Below are 6,902 nucleotides of genomic sequence, written 5' to 3' on the forward strand. Positions count from 1 at the left end.
TTGCTGGGCTTTTATTATACAGGAGATATATATATATATTTTTTGTTTGTTTGTTTTATTTTGCCTCATCCATAACTTAATTTTAAAATCACATATACATCAACAAACATTCCAAAATTTATCCCACTATGCTCTTTTGCACGTCTTGGAATTTATTAAAATATATTTAATTTTTCACACTTTTCTCTCTCAGCTTTATTCCAAAGAGGCTTCACTTTCTTCCTAACAAACTTTTTCTGTCTCCTTACCTAAGATGATACCTTACCCCCTAAACCTTAGATACAAAGACAAGTGGCAGTGGCATATCTTAGAAGATAAGACAATGGAAGGAAATTCCATATTCAAACAGTAACTAGCAAAAAGTAAGTGTCCAACAAACATGGGACATCTCTAGACACAGAGGTCTTCTATTTAATAAAGAAGGAACCTGCCAAAGCCATACTTCTTACTAGAAACTTTATTACTGATGCTAAAACACAACCAGAAGGCAAACCTTTAGTGTTTAGAAATGTGGTTTGGAAATCAGATTTTTCATTTTTATATGTCTTGACTCCATTCACTTACTAGCTGTGAGATGTGGGAAGATGAGCAACTTCTCCAGCCCTCAAATTCCTTATCTAAAAAATGGAAATAGAGATTAAGCTGACCTTATGTATTTTTTAATATTAAATGAAATGAGCCACTTAAAGCATTTGAGCAAAGTACCCAGCCCATGGCACTCACAAAGAGTGGAATATGATTACTATTTGTATTACCTTTGATATTATCAATCGCCATCATACTGGAGGTCTTCTATCTTCTCTTCCCTCTGTGGGAAAATGATTTTGGTATAATCTCAGTCTAGCTTGGGAAACCCATATCTTTTAAAGGTCATGTGCTGCCCAGTGATTCAGTGGCCATGTGCCCAACATGTAGATTCCAAAAGTACAGCTCTTCCCCCGATGCCCAACACCAGTCCTCTTCCCCAAGCACATTCATCTTCCTGAGTCACTTCAAGTTTTCCCAAAGCTAAAATGACCAGAATCTCCATTTCCAGCCTCTAATTTTGTTCAAAGATAAATCTGTTAAATAATCACCTCACATGTTAACAGAAACTTAGGGTGGAGGTTGTGTTTTTATTTCAAACTTGGAAATATCTCACATCTGTCTATTTCACATGAAATTGCTTCACCCTAAAATAACACATTCTTTCATAACCTAGAAATATTTGACACTTTTTATATATAGTCAATGACTATGTCTTTGAAAATGTAAACAAAAACTAAAACATCCTCTATATCAGTTTTTGCCAAAACATATTCTATAGAATTGTCCCCAGAGGTGTCTTTCCTCAAAACTAGTCAAACAAATGTCGATAATGCACCCCACCCTTAGAGATTTACAATGAATACCAGCATTTTAAAGAAATGCTTAGAAATCCCATCAAAAAGAAACATATTAAACGGTTTCACTCAGAAGATTTTCTTAAGAACAAATTTTTTTAATATTACAGATAACAAATACCATACTGAGGAAATAATGTTCTAGAAATTTGACTCATCTAAATGTTAATCAAGGCATTGAGGACCCTTGAGTTATTTTTTAGATTAAGTAAATTACTAAAAAATAGTTCAAGAGATTGAAGGCAGTCATTTAGATCTTAAATGTTTTTCACCATTGATCTTTTTTAAGAGTGCTATTACTAAAATCACTAAAACAAATTATTATAGGTGATCAGAGTTTAATTTAAAAGTTAATATAGTGAATATATCATGGTATTAATATGCAAACTATTGGGGTAACTCTAGCTGTCTTAAAATCACAGTCGGGCCATCAAAAGGAAACTTTCAATTTATTATGTTTACATTTTGCTCTGATCATTGGAGAAGATATTTTATATGCACTGGAGGCCTGGCCATTTTATATTTGAAAGGCCTCATAAAGAGATTCTAAGAGCCTTTAATCATCACACAATTGAAAGCCACTAAAAGTTGATCATGAAAAGGGGCAACAAAATGAATAAAAGGTCTTCCTAAGACATGATAACTTTTGATCTTCTCTTGAACCTGAGGGAGATACAAACACATAATAGTTTCTCTCTCAAGTTGAAGTAAGCATGGTTTTTAAGATACATGTGTCAAGAACTCACAATTATCTATTCCTGCAAAAAGATTAAAAATTCTCTAGGACCAGTAACCAGAAATGGAAAAAACAAACAGATCAACTGTGTTGGTTTAGTAGGGTCTGTTACTGAAGCCCTGCAGCACCACATTAGGTGAAAAGACTTAAAGTTCCAATCAGCCTCTAAAGCAGGTCCTGCCTACAACTGGGACACAAGCACATAAAGGGGGAAAAAATGTAAGAGAGGTAAATGTGGGGTAAGAGGAAGAAACTTAGCATGTGGATGAAAACACTATAGCACTCTGAAATCTGAAAGAGTTTGTTGATGTATTTTTCCAAGATATTCTTATTAATAAATGAATGTCCCTGCAGTAAAGAATCATAGCTGAAAGTCTGATGAGGAATGTTTAACATGCATTCACATTTTTTGAGTGGTGTTCCCTCATGTTTGATTGTACATTATCAAACACTATGGGTTTCAAAAATAAACAGCAAAATAGGATGACATTTTTATTAATTTGATTAAGTTTTATTTACTTTTCTTCTTTAATTTCCTTCATGTGGATCTCCCATGGCTTCTTCTGTTAAAAGTAAAAATGAATTAAAGAAAGCCTAGCCCTAGCTGGTTTGGCTCAGTGGATAGAGCCTTCTGGCTTGTGGACTGAAGGGTCCCAGGTTGGTTTCCAGTCAAAGGCATGTGCCCAGGTTGCAGGCGCAGTCCCCAGTAGGGGACGTGCAGGAGGCAGCAGATCAAGGATTTTCTCACATCATTGATATTTCTCTCTCTCACTCCCTCTCCCTTTCTCTCTTAAATCAATAAAAATGTTTTTTAAAAGAAATCCTAAAAGATATATACAACCCCAGGTTCATTGCAGCATTATTTACAATAGCCATGACATGGAAGCAACCTAAATATCATCTATGGATGAATGGGTAAAGAAAATGGGATATTATTCAGCCACAAAAAGAAGGAAATATTGCCGTTTGCAACAGCATCGATGGACTCCAAGGGAATTTGACTAAATGAAATAAGTCAGACAGGTAAAGACAAACACCATATGATCTCACTATCTGTATGTAGAATCTAAACAAACAAAATCAAGTCAAACTCATAGATACAGAGAATAGATTACTGGAGGTGTATGTTTGTGGAAGTGGGGGGTGACAGGCAAAATGAAAATGGGTAAAGGTGGTCAAAAGGTACAAATTTCTAGTTATAAAATAAGTGCTGGTGATGTAATGTATAGCATAAATGTGAAAGTTAATACGCTATAGTATATTTTAAAGTTGCTAAGAAAGTAGATCTTAAAAATTCTTGTCACAAAGATGACATAATTTACCTAGGCTAATTGTGATCATTTTGCAGCATGTACAAATATCAAACCGTTATTTATATAACTGATATTAATATAATGTCATATGTCAAGTATATTTCAATTAAAAAATAAACAAAAAAAGAAACCCTAATTTGGGTTATGATTATATTTCAATAATATATCTTATTCAATTTAGTTGGATATATAGATATGTGACTATGAATCCATATTTAACTTCATGTTGTAGCTCCTTTATAGAATAACCAAGACCCTCAGGCTGCCCAACTTCGCCTAGTAGCTTTACTAATCCCTCTATTTTACTTGACTCCTTGCATACCATTTGATGACCCTGGGTGTCATTTCTTTGTAGAAATAAAAATAAATAAATAAATAAATAAATAAATAAATAAACAAACATGGACACATTTCTCCTCTATATACTTGAAAGCAATATCCTATGTACATAATGCAGAAATCGACTCAAGCCACTATGCTCAATTAATATTTGACAAAGGAGGAAAGAGCATACAATGGAGTCAAGACAGTCTCTTCAATAAATGATGTTGGGAAAATTGAACCGATACTTGCAAAAAAATGAAACTAGACCACCAACTTACACCACTCACAAAAATAAACTCAAGATGGATAAAGGACTTAAACGTAAAATGGGAAACCATAAAAATCCAACAAGACCCCATAGGGAGCAAAATATCAGACATATGTCATAGCAATATCTTTACCGATGCATCTCCTAGGACAATGAAAACTAAGAAGAAAATAAACAAATGGTACTACATCAAAATAAAATGCTTCTGTACAGAAAAAGAAATCATCAACAAAACAAACAGAGAGCCCACTGCATGGGAGAACATATTTGCCAATGTTATATCTGATAAAGATTTAATTTCCAAAATTTATAGAGAACTCATATAACAACTTTATTTTAAAAGGAAGATAATCCAATCAAAAATGGGCAAAGGACCTAAATAGACACCTTTAGAAAGAGGATATACAGAAGGCCAAGAGACATATGAAAACATGCTCAAAATCACTTATCATCGGAGAGATGCAAATCAAAATGACAATGAGGTAGCATCACACACCTGTCAGAATGGCTATCATCAACATATCAACGAACAGCAAGTGCTGGAAAGGGTGTGGAGAAAATGAACACTTGTACACTGCTGGTGGAAATGCAGACTTTTGCCAATGTTATATCTGATAAAGATTTAATTTCCAAAATTTATAGAGAACTCATATAACAACTTTATTTTAAAAGGAAGATAATCCAATCAAAAATGGGCAAAGGGCCTAAATAGACACCTTTAGAAAGAGGATATACAGAAGGCCAAGAGACATATGAAAACATGCTCAAAATCACTTATCATCTGAGAGATGCAAATCAAAATGACAATGAGGTAGCATCACACACCTGTCAGAATGGCTATCATCAACATATCAATAAACAGCAAGTGCTGGAAAGGGTGTGGAGAAAAAGGAACACTTGTACACTGCTGGTGGAAATGCAGACTGGTAAAAAAGTATGGAGTTTCCTCAAAAAAATTAAAAAGTTACTTGCATTTTGACTCAGTGATCTCACTTCTAGGAATATATCCCTAGCTGTTCATTTTTACATGCTCATGGTTAACAAGACTTTTACAAAATCTACAAGGATACACAAAAAAGAAGGAACTCTTACCATTTGCAATAGTATGGATGGACCTGGAGAGCATTATGCTAAGTAAAATAAGCCAGTGAGAGAAAGATAAATATCACATGATCTCACTAATTTGTGGAATATAATGAACAATATAAACTGATGAACTAAAATAGATCCAGAGACATAGAAGCATTGAACAGACCATACAACATCAGAGGGAAGGCAGGGGAGGGGGGCTGAGAGATCAACCAAAGGGTTTGTATGCATTCATATAAGCATAACTCATGGACACAGACGTAGGGAAGAGGTCAATGGGGGATAAAGGAGACATATGGAATACTTTAAACAATAAAGAATTAAATTTTAAAATTAAAAAAAAATAACAAAATGTATTTTTTATATGAGTTGTGGTTAGTGATTAGAAAATTCCTAAAGTCCCTACCAGTTCTAACATTCTAGGATTCTATGTCTCTTATTATTAGCCAAGATAGCATAATTAAAGAGATCTTTTCTTCAATTAAAAACCACCATCCAGTGGGACAATGTAATGATTCCAACAAAATAATTCAAATTCAAAGCCAGCTGGTATCACTTTCCTTTTGAAATGCTCCTATATACAAAGAAAAAAATAGTAACTTGCAAATAATAATTCTAAATATAAAACTATGATATAAAAATACTTTATAAATAAATCAAGATCAACACCACATAGTATCTAACAAAGAAACAGGACAGGTAGAATTATTCTTTGTTTGCAACATATCATGCATGCATTCTCCAAAGATCATAATACTTTATTGGCCTCTCATTATATTGTTTACCTCCCAACATAAAGATCATAAGCATTAATATAATTATTTTGATTCTCTATATATTTAGAATCTCTGCAAGGTCTTTTTAAATATATTTTCATTGATTTCAGAGAGGAAAGGAGAGGGAGAGAGAGACAGACACATCAATGATGTGAGAGAATCTTTGATTGGCTACCTCTATTGGGCATCAAGTCTGAAACCCAGGCATGTGCCTTGACCAGACTCGAACTATGACCTCCTGGTTCATAGGTTGACACTCAACAACAGAGCCATGCTGGCTGGGCTAGGTCTTTTTTTAAAAGAACATTCAATATGATTGTACATAACATTCTGACATCTACTTATTGATCCTGCATATTGGACCTGGGATGAGACAGTGTCCATAAATATTAAGAACTTTTGCCCTAACCAGTTTGGCTCAGTGGATAGAGCGTTGGCCTGAGGACTGAAGGGTCCCAGATTTGATTCCGGTCAAGGGCACATACCTTGGTTGCAGGCACATCCCCAGTGGGGGGTGTGCAGGAGGCAGCTGGCCAATGTTTCTCTCTCATCGATGTTTCTGACTCTCTATCTCTCTCCCTTCCTCTCTGTAAAAAGTAAATAAAATATATTTTAAAAAATAGTAAGAACTTTTCAGAGATGGTGTGTTGACATAAAACTGTCAATTGTATCTAAGCCATATTTTTTTTCATATTTAGTAAGCAATTGTTTCTTTTTCTCTTAAAGAAACTAGTTTTATAAGCTACATTTACAAAACGTGAGCTTCCACAGATTAAAAGCTTTTTCTGCCCATGCAGAAATAAGATCGAGTTAAAACATTTTTCTGACATACTCTGGACCCACCAGAGTTCAACAGGAAAGCTGGTAAGAAAGCCCTTTTGGCAGTAATACGCATATGAGAGAATGTTCAAAAGATAAAATGATGACCCCCAAGGTGAACTGAAAGCCAAGGAAGCCTCCGCTTATAATTACAGTTTCAAAACCATTTCCATTTAAGGCTTTTTAGAAGCTTCA

Source organism: Myotis davidii, unplaced genomic scaffold (genome assembly GCF_000327345.1).
Source record: "Myotis davidii unplaced genomic scaffold, ASM32734v1 scaffold1171, whole genome shotgun sequence".
NCBI lineage: Eukaryota > Metazoa > Chordata > Mammalia > Chiroptera > Vespertilionidae > Myotis > Myotis davidii.